Raw genomic sequence first — 18,805 nt, forward strand, 5'->3', positions numbered from 1 at the left:
TCTATTGGCATTCAAAATGCATGTGTGACACCAATTTAATGTTTTTGTATGTATAATATTTTTTATGTATTACAGTAATCATTTTCAAACCGTATGTACTTGTTGTATTCAGTTAATTATGTTAAATCTAGTAAAATTAATAATTATGGATTTATACAAATATGATGTGTTTATCTTTGTAACATGAAGAGGTCCAATTAGCGTACACTCACAAAGACAGTCACTGAAACATTTCATTTGACTAGGGGTGCCTAGACATTTGTGAATAATAGAGATACCCTCAGCTGCATACAGACTAAATTCACTTGTGACTGGATCCAGCTTTGCGTAGTTAAAAAGATATAGTTTATTCACCACCCTCACAGTGGTGCCATGTGATGTCATTGCATGTGGGAAGAAGACCTAGGCAGTGATAGGTGCTCAAGCCAGAAAGCGGAATGATCAACTAGTTGACAACAGACTACAATTATATTGGTTGCCTTCAGATGCTGCGTTCTGTATATTTTGGGGTAAAACTGGAATAACATTGAGGAAGATATTAATTTCATGTTTAAATTACTGCAGTTGGTTGCGTAAAGTTGGCACCATTGAAGATGGCTACAAAATAGGTGGAGAGCACGAAAGGATTGTCATTAAGATGGAAGATGGGGTGGTGGTTCAGGATCAGTTTTTGTACCAGGGTGCAAGCAGTTCACATGCCACTAGATGCCTTTATATATTTAAGCATATATTTGCAACAAAATGTAATATATTAAAAGCAACACTTCTCTTTTAAATGTGTGATGTTGTCTTTTTTTTTTTTTGTTAAAGTGTAAGGTAGACCGAATGAGTTCTACAATAACCCCAACGCACCATGGTTACTAAGTGTGACGGATATCAGAATACCAAAATCAAGTTTATTTTTCAATATGGCACATCTATCTAACTATATTCTGCTCACTGTCTGATAACCTTGCCTTGGGATGACAAGCTGTGTATCTAATTAATTAGAAAGAAAACCAGCATTCATCTAATGGACCATTATTTAAATTTTGACAGGTAATTACCAGCAAAGAAATGATAAATCCCAAGGAACAGTGTTTGTTTTCAACAGATGCATCAATAATGCGCCTGTGTTCTACTGCGCCTCAGGAATATTAACCTGAGCCAAGCTGCTATAAGCTCTGCCTGCCCCAGCTCTGAGTGCAAGATACTTTTCTATAATTAATTCTTTATGTATCTCAAAATAGACCAAGATGTTAAACCATACTCCTCCGCTTATCCACCTGCAGCTCCTGAGAATATTCCACAGTGGATTTTAAAGTGAAATGAATTCTCCAATACAATAAAACACTTCTTTTGGAGGTTAGATTAAAGGGATAATTGGTCATTTTATTATAACTTACATCAGGTTTAAACTCAGCTTTTTTTTTGACTGATGGGGCAAAAATGCCGTCTGCCAAAGTGAATGGTACAGCATGCCTGGCAAGTGCCCAAATGTATGTGGAACAGACCTGATTCCCACAGGAGCATGGCTTACTAGAAATGAGACATGGTGGTATATTTACTATGTGGCAGTTCTATTGACAGAATCTATTATCAGGACACTCGTGCTGTTTTATGGAATAGGTGTCAGCGGCTTTGGGGGTAGATGTTAAGCCACAAGAAGCTTTTAGACTTAACCAATTTTTTGGTCTTATTTCAGATCTTGATGTAACAGATGAGATATATATATATATATATATATATATATATATATATATATATACTGTGACAGAGTCACTGGAAGGAGCTTGGATACAGAGGTATGTGTCCCAGGCTTCCAGCATTGTATACATAAGGCCCAGTCCAGGTCTTCTGTTCTATCCGTCTCTAACAGACTGATTAAGGGATGCACCTGTGAGGTGTAATAAGGCAGCTGGGATATGCAGCCAGTGTCTCAGACCTGGGAGAGGTGAGTGCCTCCCAAGACACTCTGTTGCAGGGAGCAACAGTTACATGTGGTTTGGTGAATGTGTGGGCCATAAGGTCCTACACATGAGAGAGCCTCCATAAATGTATTAGCTAGAAGCCAGACGGCTAGGATTTTATTTGTGTTTTGTTCCTATTTTCAAACTGGTGAATAAACTGGCTGTGGCTGTTATTCAGAATCTCCTGGACTCGTGTGTCTTACTGCTGCTGTTCACCCAGGAGATGATACCTGTTCCCCTGATTATACTACAATACATATATATTTGCTTATATTGTGGGCAATGTCAGAGAACAGGTTGTTCATATATATTTTTGTGTCTCCACTCACCTTATATATCTATATGTAAGTAAGTGTACACAAAAAGGATGCAGCTCTAGTTATAACTTCTTTTCAGTTCAACTGTCATTGGAAGACCTGCTGAGAACCAAACTTTCTGTCTGTGCAGGTTCAGTAGAGCAATGCGGAGGGCTGAAGGCTGCCCCACATCCTGTCTTCACCAGATCACAGGGGACACCACCACCAAGATGGGAGACGGAGCGCAGCACTCCACATTAACAGGTTCTTCCAGTGCTTTGAATTCATTTTCTTCAAACGGCAATTTTATTAAAGACAAGCCCCGATGGACTTTGTCTTTAATAAAAGTGCACCTTTAAAAAATGACTTAAAATTGGTGGGAATCAGCGGTTCCGTAGAAGTAATTATATCCCATGGACTTCTGCTTAGCGGTTATGGTCTGAGAGATAAAGGCATGGCCTAATTTCACCCTAGAGGTAGAGTACTTGGCAGAATACAGCTAGCTTCTGGGTGCAAAGAATATTCTGACATATTTATTACAAATGTACTATTCTAAAAGGTCCTATGTACACAGGTAAAATTTGTGGTAGTGTATATTTCTGCTAGCCGAGCAGTCTATTTATTGATTCAAATCAGTGACTGTGACTATGCCCTAAAGATGCTCAGATAAACACAGTACCAGAGTGACCTGGAAATGACTTATGATCCAGCCGGTGAGACACCAGGCCCACTCTGTACAACACTATCCAAGAGGTTATTAAGTTATCTTCTGAGTACTTGCCAGATATCTGTGCATACTGCCTTCTACAATCCTCAAAGTAGTATTATGAGGCAATACTTTTTAATATTAAGTATTTCCCACTGTTAAATATCAGTTTAACTCCGTTTGCTATTGAAGACTATTACCGAGCAGCTTCCATTCTGACTATTAATATTTAGGAGTATAAATGAGTACTTATTCACTTTGATGTGGTGCTTTAATAATTCAACCATCTGTGAAGTAAAAATATTATCTATATTATCCACACCACCTAAAGCTGATATTCTCCATATTTCTACGTGGATTCTCAATACAATCTACATTCCATTCTAATGAGTGTAAATCATATTTACCCCAGACTGTGGGCTAGATTTACTAAAAATTGAATTTGGCAGCAGTTTGCACCTGCAATACATCACCACAAATTTACGGCTGTTTAGAGCTCTAAACCGCGACATTTACTATAAGGTGGTTTTAAACTCAAATAGCAAACCAGAGCGATGCATGACGGCTTTTAAAGTCCAAAACCGCCGCCATTTTCCAGTGGCTTGTGCTAAAAGCAGGTCATTCGGAAAACAGTTTTTTCTTGGAGGTTTACTATTGGCTAGGTCAAATTATATGCAATTTTGAGCTCACTAACATTATAAAAGGCTGCTTTATTCCTCACTAACTTTGATAGGTTGCGAGAAGCTAGGGTAGAGGAGTCAGACATGTAGGTGAGTGATTGTCTTGGGCCATATTTGCAGCGATTTCTGGGAGTTGCCTTGTATAATTGTTGGCTGTGTTGTACATTTTTGTCTGTTTGTATTACAATAATAATTCATTATCTATTTTTATTTAAATTCTTTCAGTGTTTTTTTGTGAGTGTGGTGTGAGTGACATTTGTGTTAGTATACTCAGTTTGTTGTGTTTGTTTGTTGGTCTGTATTTGTTTGTCTTTTTATTTGTTATGGTGAGAGAAAGGAGAGGGGATAAGAGTGTGGAGGGGAGGTGTGTAGAGCAGGAAAGGCAGAAATGCACAAGAGGGATTAGAGCAGACGGGAGAGAGGAGCCAGGTGAAGAAGACTAAAGCAGGGCATAAGGTTGTCAAACACTGAAAATAGGGTGGAATTCAATTAGCCTCAAAGTGTCTAGCGAATATTCCGGAGACACTTTGTAGTGCGGATTTTTACAGAAATCTTTTCCTTGTGCCTCATAGAGGTGCGAGGAAGCCTGAGCGGAGATTTTAACATAAAAACAGTAAAAATGCACAGTCGCAATGTTCTGATGAACATCGTGGCTAATTGAATTCCCCCTTAATGTCCTATGACCTTATTTTGGGAAGTCATGCAGCCAGAACTTCTCTAAGGAAACAACAATTATGGGCCAATATATGTGATGCAATAAGCGCAGTGAAGCCCTTAAAGAAATAATTGGGCTATTGCCGCAAAAGATTTTCAGACATAAAGAAAGGCTAAAGGGAAAATTAGCAGAGGAGAGAGAGGCTGCAGCAGCCACAGGTGATTGCCCCCCCCCCCCCCTCTACGTCGGGAATACACCAGCCATGAGGATGAGTTACTACAGATAATGGCTCCTGAGCTCATCCAGGGCACACTTGTTTATGACTCTGATGCACCTCCATTACAGCAACAGGTTGGTGAGTTCTCTCATATTTTTAATGTATGGTTTATTAATATTATGGCATACGGCATTTTTTAAATTGTATCTTGATCCAGCTTGAAAAGATTATTTTGTACAATAATCCATGTTTGTTGCAGGTGTTTTTTTTTCACACCTTACACAGAAGAAAAATCATTGTTTACAAAAAGTTTCACATGTTTCAATCAACAGCCACCACCATTCAAAAGACAGACCGCACATGAAGAGAGAGAGACGGTAAGTGCACCTATTTAAAATATATATATCTTTATTATTTGGATTTCTGTAATCATTAATAAACTATTTGCTTCACCATGTAGCATACTAATGTTTAACATCTTTATTTTAATTAGGGATGAGCGCACTCGGATTTCTGAAATCCGAGCCCACCCGAACGTTGCGGATCCGAGTCGGATCCGAGACAGATCCGGGTATTGGCGCCAAATTCAAAAGTGAAACTGAGGCTCTGACTCATAATCCCGTTGTCGGATCTCGCGATACTCGGATCCTATAAATTCCCCGCTAGTCGCCGCCATCTTCACTCGGGCATTGATCAGGGTAGAGGGAGGGTGTGTTAGGTGGTCCTCTGTGCTGTTTAGTTCTGTGCTGTTTAGTTCTGTGCTGTTTAGTTCTGTGCTGTTTAGTGCTGTGCTGTGCTGTGCTGTGCTGTTTAGTGCTGTGCTGTGCTGTGTTCTGCAGTATCAGTCCAGTGGTGCTGTGTGCTGTGCTCTGTCCTTCTGAGGTCAGTGGTGCTGCTGGGTCCTGTGCTGTGTCCTGTTCAGTCCAGTGGTGCTGTGTCCTGTGCTCTGTGCTTCTAAGGGCATAGTTATTTCCCCAATATTCCCCTGTGTTTAAAAAAATAAAAAAAAGTTTTTTTAAAAAATACCAAAAACTACTTTAATATTTTTTAATTACCACAAAATTTTCACAACCAATCCTGCAGTATAAGCCCATTGGTACTGCAATATTACCAAGTTCACACATTCAGCAGTAAAAGTCCAGTGGTACTGCAATATTACAAAGTTTACACATTCTGCAGTATCAGTCCAGTGGTGCTGTGTCCTGTGCTCTGTCCTGCTGAGTTCCGTAGTGCTGCTGGGTCCTGTGCCGTGTCCTGTTCAGTCCAGTGGTGCTGTGTCCTGTGCTCTGTGCTTCTAAGGGCATAGTTATTTCCCCATTATTCCCAAGTTTTTAAAAAATAAAAAAAAAGTAAAAAAAAATAAAAAATTTTAAAAAAAAAAAAATATATAATAATTATAACCAAATTTGCAAAACCAATCCAGCATTATAAGTCCATTGGTACTGCAATATTACCAAGTTCACACATTCTGCAGTATCAGTCCAGTGGTGCTGTGTCCTGTGCTCTGTCCTGCTGAGTTCCGTAGTGCTGCTGGGTCCTGTGCCGTGTCCTGTTCAGTCCAGTGGTGCTGTGTCCTGTGCTCTGTGCTTCTAAGGGCATAGTTATTTCCCCACTATTCCCAAGTTTTTTAAAAATAAGAAAAAAGTAAAAAAAAATAAAAAATTTAAAAAAAAAATAAAAAATAATAATTATAACCAAATTTGCAAAACCAATCCAGCAGTATAAGTCCATTGGTACTGCAATATTACCAAGTTCACACATTCTGCAGTATCTTGTGCTACATATAATGGAGACCAAAAATTTAAAGGATAAAGTAGGGAAAGATCAAGACCCACTTCCTCCTAATGCTGAAGCTGCTGCCACTAGTCATGACATAGACGATGAAATGCCATCAACGTCGTCTTCCAAGCCCGATGCCCAATCTCGTAGTACCGGGCATGTAAAATCCAAAAAGCCCAAGTTAAGAAAAAGTAGCAAAAAGAGAAACTTAAAATCATCTGAGGAGAAACGTAAAGTTGCCAATATGCCATTTACGACACGGAGTGGCAAGGAACGGCTTAGGCCCTGGCCCGTGTTCATGACTAGTGGTTCAGCTTCACCCACGGATCTTAGCCCTCCTCCTCCTCCCCCCCCCTACAAAAAATTGAAGAGAGTTATGCTGTCAGCAACAAAACAGCAAACAACTCTGCCTTCTAAAGAGAAATTATCACAAATCCCCAAGGCGAGTCCAAGGGTGTTGGTGGTTGTCAAGCCTGACCTTCCCATCACTGTACGGGAAGAGGTGGCTCGGGAGGAGGCTATTGATGATGTAGCTGGCGCTGTGGAGGAACTTGATGATGAGGATGGTGATGTGGTTATTGTAAATGAGGCACCAGGGGGGGAAACAGCTGATGTCCATGGGATGAAAAAGCCCATCGTCATGCCTGGTCAGAAGACCAAAAAATGCACCTCTTCGGTCTGGAGTTATTTTTATCCAAATCCAGACAACCAATGTATGGCAATATGTAGCTTATGTAAAGCTCAAATAAGCAGGGGTAAGGATCTTGCCCACCTAGGAACATCCTCCCTTATACGTCACCTGAATAACCTTCATAGTTCAGTGGTTAGTTCAGGAACTGGGGCTAGGACCCTCATCGGTACAGGGACGCCTAAATCCCGTGGTCCAGTTGGATACACACCAGCAACACCCTCCTCGTCAACTTCCTCCACAATCTCCATCAGATTCAGTCCTGCAGCCCAAGTCAGCAGCCAGACTGAGTCCTCCTCAATACGGGATTCATCCGAGGAATCCTGCAGCGGTACGCCTACTACTGCCACTGCTGCTGTTGCTGCTGTTAGTCGGTCATCTTCCCAGAGGGGAAGTCGTAAGACCGCTAAGTCTTTCACCAAACAATTGACCGTCCAACAGTCGTTTGCCATGACCACCAAATACGATAGTAGTCACCCTATTGCAAAGCGTATAACTGCGGCTGTAACTGCAATGTTGGTGTTAGACGTGCGCCCGGTGTCCGCCATCAGTGGAGTGGGATTTAGAGGGTTGATGGAGGTATTGTGTCCCCGGTACCAAATCCCCTCGAGATTCCACTTCACTAGGCAGGCGATACCAAAAATGTACAGAGAAGTACGATCAAGTGTCCTCAGTGCTCTTAAAAATGCGGTTGTACCCACTGTCCACTTAACCACGGACATGTGGACAAGTGGTTCTGGGCAAACGAAGGACTATATGACTGTGACAGCCCACTGGGTAGATGCATCCCCTTCCGCAGCAACAGCAACAGCTGCATCAGTAGCAGCATCTACAAAATGGCTGCTCATGCAAAGGCAGGCAACATTGTGCATTACAGGCTTTAATAAGAGGCACAACGCTGACAACATATTAGAGAAAATGAGGGAAATTATCTCCCAGTGGCTTACCCCACTTAGACTCTCATGGGGATTTGTGGTGTCAGACAATGCCAGTAACATTGTGCGGGCATTAAATATGGGCAATTTCCAGCACGTCCCATGTTTTGCCCACACCATTAATTTGGTGGTGCAGCATTACCTCAAGAGTGACAGGGGTGTGCAGGAGATGCTTGCGGTGGCCCGCAAAATTGCTGGACACTTTCGGCATTCAGCCAGTGCCTACCGCAGACTAGAGGCACATCAAAAAAGCTTTAACCTGCCCTGCCATCACCTCAAACAAGAGGTTGTGACGCGCTGGAACTCCACCCTCTATATGCTGCAGAGGATGGAGGAGCAGCAAAAGGCCATTCAGGCCTACACAGCCACCTACGACATAGGCAAAGGAGTGGGGATGCGCCTGAGTCAAGCGCAGTGGAGACTGATTTCCGTGTTGTGCAAGGTTCTGCAGCCATTTGAACTTGCCACACGAGAAGTCAGTTCCGACACTGCCAGCTTGAGTCAGGTCATTCCCCTGATCAGGCTGTTGCAGAAGCAGCTGGAGAAAGTGAGGGAGGAGCTGGTAAGCCATTGCGATTACAGCAAGCATGTAGCTCTTGTGGATGTAGCCCTTCGTACGCTTTGCCAGGATCCGAGGGTGGTCACTCTTTTAAAGTCAGAGGAATACATTCTGGCCACCGTGCTCGATCCTCGGTTTAAAGCGTATGTTGTGTCTCTGTTTCCGGCGGACACAAGTCTACAGCGGTGCAAAGACCTGCTGGTCAGGAGATTGTCCTCTGAAGAGGACCGTGACATGCCAACAGCTCCACCCTCATTTTCTTCCACATCTATGGCTGCGAGGAAAAAGCTCAGTTTTCCCAAAAGAGGCACTGGCGGGGATGCTGATAACATCTGGTCCGGACTGAAGGACCTGCCAACCATTGCAGACATGTCTACTCTCGCTGCATTGGATGCTGTGACAATAGAAAAAATTGTGGATGATTACTTTGCTGACACCATCCAAGTAGACATGTCAGACAGTCCATATTGTTACTGGCAGGAAAAAAAGGCAGTTTGGAAGCCCCTGTACAAACTGGCTCTATTTTACCTGAGTTGTCCCCCCTCCAGTGTGTACTCGGAAAGAGTTTTTAGTGCAGCGGGGAACCTGGTCAGTGAGCGGCGAAGGAGGTTGCTTCCTCACAACGTTGAAAAAATTATGTTTATAAAAATGAATAATCAATTCCTCAATGAAGTACAGCACTGCCCTCCAGATACTACAGAGGGACCTGTGGTTGTGGAGTCCAGCGGGGACGAATTGATAATGTGTGATGAGGAGGAAGTAGACACTGTAGGGGGAGAGGAATCAGAGGTTGAGGATGAGGACGACATCTTGCCTCAGTAGAGCCTGTTTAGTCTGTACAGGGAGAGATGAATAGCTTTTTTGGTGTGGGGGCCCAAACAAACCAATCATTTCAGTCAAAGTTGTTTGGTAGGCCCTGTCGCTGAAATGATTGGTTTGTTAAAGTGTGCATGTCCTATTTCAACAACATACCTCTCAACTGCAGCTCATCCCTCCTCTGCGGGGATAATGTCTCCTGTGCTCTGACACGTCACTCTGTGTACTCTCAGCCTCAGGATCTGACACTACAGCTACCATGCCTCTTGTAGCAGCCCTCACTCCAGGGCCTCTTCCATGTGCAGTGTCCCCCTCTCTCTTGGGTTCACTATAGTGGCATGGAGTTCTCCCCCTCATCCAGGGCACACATTCCTTGCCCTGGCTCAGTCACCACGCTCAGACTTCCAGGCAATGCTGGGGGAGCCTGGGAGCTTCCACCCCAGGTCCCCAGCTACAACTCTCCTCTCCTGTGTCTTCTCTCTCTTTCTGACACTTTAAAGATCGTGCCTTTAAATGAAAAAGTCAGTCTTCATTGCACGACTATGTGCAAGTGCAACAGGGACATTTTTTTGGGTTTACAAAGTCAAACAATAACACTTCGACCCTGTCTGTCTGGGGTCTCTCAATGACGAATTGTCTGTAGCATGTTTGGAGGAGGTATTGTGGCCCCGGTATCAAATTGGGTACCGGGGCCACCCCACTATGCAGTCCAGATACTTGTTTGGTGGAATTCCGACACGTGGAGGGTTTTTTAATTATATTGTGGCCTCGGTACCAAATTGTGTACCGGGGCCACCACACTACGCAGTCAAGATACTTGTTTGGTGGAATTCAGACCAGTTGAGGGTTTTATTATTATATTGTGTGGACCACTCTATCTATACCACACTACAACTCTATACCACTCTATTTCCTACTTTAATTCTATTTAATTCTATTTCCTACTTTAATTCTATTACTAATTAATTACCATAAAGAGGAACAAAAAAAACCAATTTTACCAAAAGTATAATATGACTTAGACTTACAAACACTACACTTTAAAGATCGTGCCTTTAAATGAAAAAGTCAGTCTTCATTGCACGACTATGTGCAACAGGGACATTTTTTTGGGTTTACAAAGTCAAACAATAGCACTTCGACCCTGTCTGTCTGGGGTCTCTCAATGATGAATTGTCTGTAGCATGTTTGGAGGAGGTATTGTGGCCCCGGTATCAAATTGGGTACCGGGGCCACCCCACTATGCAGTCCAGATACTTGTTTGGTGGAATTCCGACACGTGGAGGGTTTTTTAATTATATTGTGGCCTCGGTACCAAATTGTGTACCGGGGCCACCACACTACGCAGTCAAGATAGATAGATGCGTATTGCGTATCATAGATAAAGTACATTCAGTGGTGTGGGGCAAATTGAAAAATATTCCAAATGCACTGACATTATCAAAAACAAGAGGTTGTCACACGCTAAAACTCCAACATGTATATGATGGAGAGGATGGAGGAGCAGCCGTATGTGTAGTGTAATGCAGATCTGTTGAAGGTTTTTTATATATTTTATTGTGGTGCCCAGTGCCCACTCCTCTACGCAGTCCAGATACATTTATTGGTGCGAATCATAAAAGTTCAGGGTTTTTAATATATATTGTGGTGACCCACTCCTCTACGCAGTCCAGGTACATTTATTGGTGCGATTCATAAAAGTTCAGGGTTTTTAATATATCTTGTGGTGACCCACTCCTCTACGCAGTCCAGGTACATTTATTGGTGCGAATCATAAAAGTTCAGGGTTTTTAAGATATTGTGGTGACCCACTCCTCTACGCAGTCCAGGTACAATTATTGGTGCGAATCATAAAAGTTCAGGGTTTTTAAGATATTGTGGTGACCCACTCCTCTACGCAGTCCAGGTACAATTATTGGTGCGAATCATAAAAGTTCAGGGTTTTTAAGATATTGTGGTGACCCACTCCTCTACGCAGTCCAGGTACAATTATTGGTGCGAATCATAAAAGTTCAGGGTTTTTAAGATATTGTGGTGACCCACTCCTCTACGCAGTCCAGGTACAATTATTGGTGCGAATCATAAAAGTTCAGGGTTTTTAAGATATTGTGGTGACCCACTCCTCTACGCAGTCCAGGTACAATTATTGGTGCGAATCATAAAAGTTCAGGGTTTTTAAGATATTGTGGTGACCCACTCCTCTACGCAGTCCAGGTACAATTATTGGTGCGAATCATAAAAGTTCAGGGTTTTTAAGATATTGTGGTGACCCACTCCTCTACGCAGTCCAGGTACAATTATTGGTGCGAATCATAAAAGTTCAGGGTTTTTAAGATATTGTGGTGACCCACTCCTCTACGCAGTCCAGGTACAATTATTGGTGCGAATCATAAAAGTTCAGGGTTTTTAAGATATTGTGGTGACCCACTCCTCTACGCAGTCCAGGTACAATTATTGGTGCGAATCATAAAAGTTCAGGGTTTTTAAGATATTGTGGTGACCCACTCCTCTACGCAGTCCAGGTACAATTATTGGTGCGAATCATAAAAGTTCAGGGTTTTTAAGATATTGTGGTGACCCACTCCTCTACGCAGTCCAGGTACAATTATTGGTGCGAATCATAAAAGTTCAGGGTTTTTAATATATTGTGGTGACCCACTCCTCTACGCAGTCCAGGTACAATTATTGGTGCGAATCATAAAAGTTCAGGGTTTTTAAGATATTGTGGTGACCCACTCCTCTACGCAGTCCAGGTACAATTATTGGTGCGAATCATAAAAGTTCATGGTTTTTAAGATATTGTGGTGACCCACTCCTCTACGCAGTCCAGGTACATTTATTGGTGCGATTCATAAAAGTTCAGGGTTTTTAATATATATTGTGGTGACCCACTCCTCTACGCAGTCCAGAAAGATACCTTGTTGCAACGTTTTGGACTAATAACTATATTGTGAGGTGTTCACAATACACTGTAAATTAGTGGAAATGCTTGTTATTGAATGTTATTGAGGTTAATAATAGCCTAGGAGTGAAAATAAGCCCAAAAACTTGATTTTTAAACTTTTTATGTTTTTTTCAAAAAAAATCCGAATCCAATACCTTAAATCCGAACCGAGACCTTTCGTCAAGTGTTTTGCGAGACAAATCCGAACCTCAAAAATAACGAAAATCCGGATCCAAAACACAAAACACGAGACCTCAAAAGTCGCCGGTGCACATCCCTAATTTTAATACTGCAATGCAGAGTTTATATATCACACGCCCACTCACAAATGCCTTATTTTTCCCTTTTGTTAAACTGTAGCTCAGACCCATGATAGTTATTGTTTCATTTACTACAGCTTCCAAAAAAGCCTTACATGAAGCTGTGTGCCATAAGCAACAATCTCATTATAGCTAACATGTTAACCAATCTTGCAAAATACAGTTATGTCATTTTCAATTTTTCCCTATGGGCATCGCCTACATTTCTTACATTGATAAGTTTGCTAAATACACCCATTAATGTGTGAAACACACTCATATTTACACATTTGTAATCACACAGAAACATCACATTAAGCTATTGCTGGAGAGCTGCCATATGAAGATATATATCGGCACCTGAGGAAAGAGGACGACACAGTGTTGACCTTTGATTTAGGTGAAGTTAACTGTCCAACACGGCAACAAGCTGACAGGCAAACAAGGGATGAGCCTCAGCAGCAGCCAGTACTACCCCCAAGAGATCCTGGATTTGAGATGGCTGATTCATTGCCCAAACTCCAGGTCAGACAATCTGATTTTATGCAGAATCAAACACAGCGGATGGGCATATTTTAGTGCCCTGGGCGAGAAACAACACTATCCCGCGCCCCCCCCCCCCCCCCACACACACACACACAATTTTGGTAGGGGCAATACTAGACACCTTTGGCCATGGCACATTGCACTGCCATAGTTACAGCTCTATTGGTATATCAGCTGTCTAAGGAATCAGGGTTAAGTATTGCTGTCTGTACTACTTTATCTCACTCACCCCCCTTACCACTCACCAAATACACCACCCACCAGATAAAATACATCACCAAATACTACACTATCCCTCACTCACTGAAGTAGCCCTTGTTCACCACCATCCCTGTTACCACACCTTACCCACTAATATGCTCCCAACCACCCCTTAGCACCATACCTCGCCCACTAATATACCCTTCACTCACCACCACTCCTTAGCACCATACCTTACCCACTAATATACCCTTCACTCACCAACACTTCTTAGCACCATACCTCACCCACTACCACTCCTTGACACCATATATCACCCATTGAAATGCCCTCTCTATATTTTGACAAATAAAGAAAACTCCAAAAGAAAAGTTTATAACATTTTTACTTATTAAATAAATGAAATTGTCCTAATTTTCAGTAGCATTCTCTGCTATTTATTCCTCCTAAAGTTTTTTTTTTGTGATAGCTGCCTTGTTAGGTGGAAATGGTTATGGAAATATTCATTGGGTAAAACGTAACAAACTTTTTCACTATATGCAGCTCTGCGACTGTGCAAGTGGGGGCAGAGAGCAGACTGCAGACCAACCACCAGCTGTATCAGACACCACCATACCAGTACAATAGGGTAGCTGGTCTGGATGAGACCAGCAATGAATAAATCTCCATAGCAAGTGCTGTCTCCTATTAACCAGAACCAGTGCCTTTCAAAGAAAATTGATCCCACACTGGAGCTGGCATGGTATCCCAACCTTGCACCCTGTACGGTGCCACATATAGCATTGTGCTAGATAGGACCCTGCACAGTACAGCAGTGTACATAATACGTAATATTACAGTGTCTTGTATTATAAATGACCTACAGTACACTATGTTTAACCATTCATCTAGTTATATCTATGTGTGCACATCACACGTGACAATAGTCTTTTTGCTTCCTGGCTAGCATACAAACATATAATAATGGCAACAACAATTAATAATGAGTTATAATAACAGTAATAATACTTATACAAGAATACATGTTATCCTAAGCTATTGATGAGAGAGAGAGAGAGAGAGAGAGACTCTGTATAATTTATGCACATATATATAGGTAGCGCTCTGATGACCCGTCAAACAATTATAATAATTAAAAACAATTTGTCTAATCCAGAGGGCAGAACCAGAAGCTGCAACTATGTATCAAATCAATATAACATTTTATTCAATAAATACATATAAAAATAATTAGAAAAACACAAGAGTACCACTTATACAAATATAAACATAATACAAAAAAATATGAATTTGGAGCTCTAACTATACCACCAACATAAAATATACATGAGCTGAATGCTTATGCATACATACATACATACATACATACATACATACATACATACATACATCATACTTGCCAACTTTTCCTCGTTGGCTTCAGGGGGAGATGGTTGTGCGGGGGCTGGGCCTGACAAATCGCATCCTTTTGGCCCCGTCCACTAAACGATTGTCACAATTTTGGCCAATTACAGCAGGGGGCGGGTCTCCCAGAAATACGGGACATCCCGGGAGAGTAGGTAACTATGCGTTAAAGAAAAGCAGCTAATGAATCTCTAGAGACTGAAGTGTCTTTTACATTTCTGTCTCCATTACTGAAGTCATGTTGTCTTACCTGTCAGTCTTTGATTAAATCTTGGTCTCCATAAAAATGGCCACCTCCATCGGCATCAATACATGGACATAGGACACAATTTCTGAACTGTGTCATCATGCCACAGATGGTGAAGCCAACCACGTCTTGTACTGGCTCAGCATCAGGGAGAATGCCAGACTCTTCAGGGAGTGAGGGAGATCACCCCTATTTCAGGGAGTCTCCCTGACATTCAGGGAGAGTTGGCAAGTATGACATACATCTATCTATACTCTTGATATAAAGATTTCAGTTGATTAAGTAGTTTGGAGTATTATACATTAAGTTCAGCTATAGAACTTACTGTGCCCACATTTTCTGGTCCCCATAGCTTTGTTCCTCCTCAGTGCAGAGTGTACACCTCCCTGCCAGTAACATGGATCCTGCTGCATAGCTGATTTGCAGCATACAGGAAGTGATTGTTTTGCTTCTTGTATTGCGGTCCCGGAGCCAGGCGCTGCTTCTACCTGTGCAACAGGTGCACTGCTGCCTGTGGCACCACCTGGGTACCTGGAGGTTGGGTCTGGGAAAATGGCACCGCCCTGGGTACAGCTCTGCATATGGGCATAATAGTGCATCATTGCATCACTAGCAATCACTACCAATGCCTTAAATAAAATGACTAATGCAATGGAGCAGAATATTGTCCAGAATGTGCAATGGACTGCAGCTCCTCAGCATTTAACAAGCTCTGTTAGGGAGCTAAGCTCCAGTATAATCTCAATGGGTGCGCAAATTCAGCACCAAATAATAACATGCTGACCTGTTACATCTGATGACAGTATTGCCAGTACACAAGCAAGTTCAAGACCCACAACTCCTCAAAGGCATGGTGTACACACCAGCGATGGCCATGGCAGAGGTCATTCTGAAGAAAGTGTATATGCAAATATATCTAAAAGAAGAAGATATACATAAGGCAATCATTAGAGTGAAATGACTGTGCTAAACTGCACTGATGAAAATGTTTTATTTTTTTATATTTTGTACATAGTTTTCGATTATTTATATATATATATATATATATATATATATATATATATATATTTTGAAAAATTATTCTGCAATTTTTTTCACACATAATCTGTTTAATTTTTTTTTACCATAGAAGTTCACAAACATCTATGATATTGTCATCTAATGCACATATGTGAATTTAATTTTTATTTTACATTTCACTATACTGTCACATACACAAACCACTGCAACGGTGCACATGAAGAGGCAACAGTAGTCTCGGGGGGAAATAATCCATACTCTAAATGAAAAATAAATACCCAGTGATTATTATATTGTTATCAGATTACTAGTAAATGATGTTTCTTAAGAATGAAAATAAATTACATGTAAAATAGTTATCAATGATTTTTTGTCCCCTTTGTATTCTGCAAATTACCAGATGGTACACGGAAACCTACTTGTTTGCTGTCTACTGCAATAGTCAATGGGCTATGTTGTTGTAAAGCCAGATTATGCAGTAGACAGCAAACCACCACAACATATGGCACCTTTGCAGGGGCCTAAATAAGCACACCACCAGATTTATCAAGGCACCTGAACCTGGTCTTCCATAGTCCAAAGGTACGTTCTATCACACCTCTTGTGACTATGAGGTCTATGCATCAAACTACAATCAGCCATTAAAACTGTTTTCTCTGTTAAATGGCCATCCCAGAACGCATCAAAGACTTTTTGCAGGAGAAATCAAAGATTCCTCCTGCCATAACCCACTTTACATTTGTATTTTCAGTCCCCATATATTAATATGGGGACTGCTAAATTCTGCAATGCATAAGGCTTTGAAAAGCTTTGCATTGTGCAGAAATGTAACGTCATCTCAGGATAGCGTCGCCTTTTTTTTCCTGTGGGATTCAGTGAAAGGGGTGTGCACAACCGAACAGCACTTACTCCTTTCACCGGCAACACTAGGCTGCCAGTAAGCAGGAAAAATTATTTGCAGGAAAGCTGTCACTTCACTGGGGCTCCCAAAGTAGGCTCAGCATGATGCATATTTAAGTACTGCTGGAATGCGGTTTGCAGCAATGCATATTTAGTGGCACCGCATTTTTTTTAATGCATAGGCCCCAATGTGCACCTCGTTATATTTATCATGAGCAGAAGTCTACAGATGCAGCAAAGGTGTCATCAGCCATAAGCGACATCCATATCCTAAATCACTTAAATGAGACACAATTGTTACCTTTGAAAAATTAGAATATAGAAGTTATTTAATATTGTGTGTTGTGCCATTAAGATTGTTTCATATATAATGTAGAAGTTAGAAAGAAAAATGAGTACGTGGCAATGTTCCAGGAAATCTGTGGAACATATTTAAAAGTAGATAAGAGAAGCGCTGGTAGGAAATAATTTATTTTAAATAACATTGTAACTCATAAGTCTTTTGATATTTACTTTGCAAGGCTAAAATCATATAATGACAGATTTATAGCTCCAATTATTTTAGATATATACGGGGCCTGAGTTATTAAGGAGAGCAAAGCATAAAAAGGAGTAACTTTGTACCTTGGTAAAACCATGTTGCATTTGAGGGGGAAGGAAATTTAAAATGTGGGAACAAATTTATAGTTTGGGTAGGACATGTCCTAGATCAATTTTAAATTTCAGTGTAACGATAAAGCTATCAAGTATTTGTGTTCTAGATGAAAAAACAGCCAATATTTAACTTATGTGCAAAATAATAAACTAGTTTGCACCCCTTGCATTGTAACATGGTTTTTCCTAGAGAACATTTACTCCTGTTTTTGCCTTACTTTCTTTAATGACTCGGGCCCATGATGCCAGGTGTTATATGTCTTTGCATGCTAGAAAATTGTTTCAGAGTGCTATAAGAATGTGTAATCTTGATTTCAATAAACAGAATAGTTACTTGAAACACCAAGAGAGGTTGTATGTTTTCCTTTTTTCCTGCTGATATTGCTTATATGTAGAAAGAATTCCTCTGTTTCTGTAAGAGACTCAGATTCAATCCACTGGTAGCATACTTTGGATTTGACACCTTATAATGAATGCACATATACTGCAGTTAGCACATGTGAAGCATATTAAACAAGGCTCATGTTAAATAAAAAATATGTTTTTTTACATACCTAGCAGCCAGCCCTCTGATATTTCTCCTCTCTCAAACTAGTCAATTAGGACTGACTGCCTCAGGAAATAGGTGTCATGACATGACCCATGATAGCCTGCCAAAACACTCCTTATCCGCATGTTAGCCTCACAGACCACCTGCACATTCAGGGAATGGTAGTGGTGTCAATCAATGTAAACTTCTGCCCTGTAGTGAGGTGGTCTCAGACCAATATGAGTGCAATCTATTGCTCCCAAGACATTAGTTAGTCCTAAAGCTATAGAAAGTTAGCTATAGCTCATGCTACTGTGACTTCTGGCGGGGTAAACACACACACACACACACACACACACACACACACACACATTATATATATATATATATATATATACACACACACACACACATCGCTCTTTGTAGGGCACTTAACACCAGAGAAAAAAGCGCTGAAACCATTGTTTGTGCTATGCCTATCACTCTTGAGGTCACAGACTGAAAGGAGCCTGTCGCCATAAAGTGGACAGCACACATTTATTTTTGGAACACAGACACTGCATGGGAATGTGATGTTACTGGCTCCATTACTAGTCTCACTCATAAAGCATCAGGAGGTTAGTGTGGTTAAGCAAAATATTTGCACTACCTCTGGATTGGACAAGGAGTCCAAGTTCAAACAACCAGAAAAAACACATGATCTCCAAGGCTTCTGCTGAACCTGGGGTGGTGTTCCTCCTCACTCCTTCCACTACATGACTCATAGGGGTATATTTACTAA

The 18,805-nt window shown here is 41.3% G+C and overlaps 1 long non-coding RNA gene across 1 annotated transcript; it reads left to right on the forward strand.

The window, feature by feature from the left end:
* Positions 1-891: 891 nt before the first annotated feature.
* LOC142160436 (uncharacterized) lies at positions 892-13,684 on the forward strand. Its single transcript, XR_012693223.1, has 4 exons — positions 892-1,038; positions 2,397-2,509; positions 4,836-4,880; positions 12,828-13,684. It is a non-coding gene; the product is annotated as an uncharacterized LOC142160436 (long non-coding RNA).
* The last annotated feature ends 5,121 nt before the right edge of the window (positions 13,685-18,805 follow it).

This window comes from Mixophyes fleayi, chromosome 6 (genome assembly GCF_038048845.1).
Source record: "Mixophyes fleayi isolate aMixFle1 chromosome 6, aMixFle1.hap1, whole genome shotgun sequence".
Lineage (NCBI taxonomy): Eukaryota > Metazoa > Chordata > Amphibia > Anura > Limnodynastidae > Mixophyes > Mixophyes fleayi.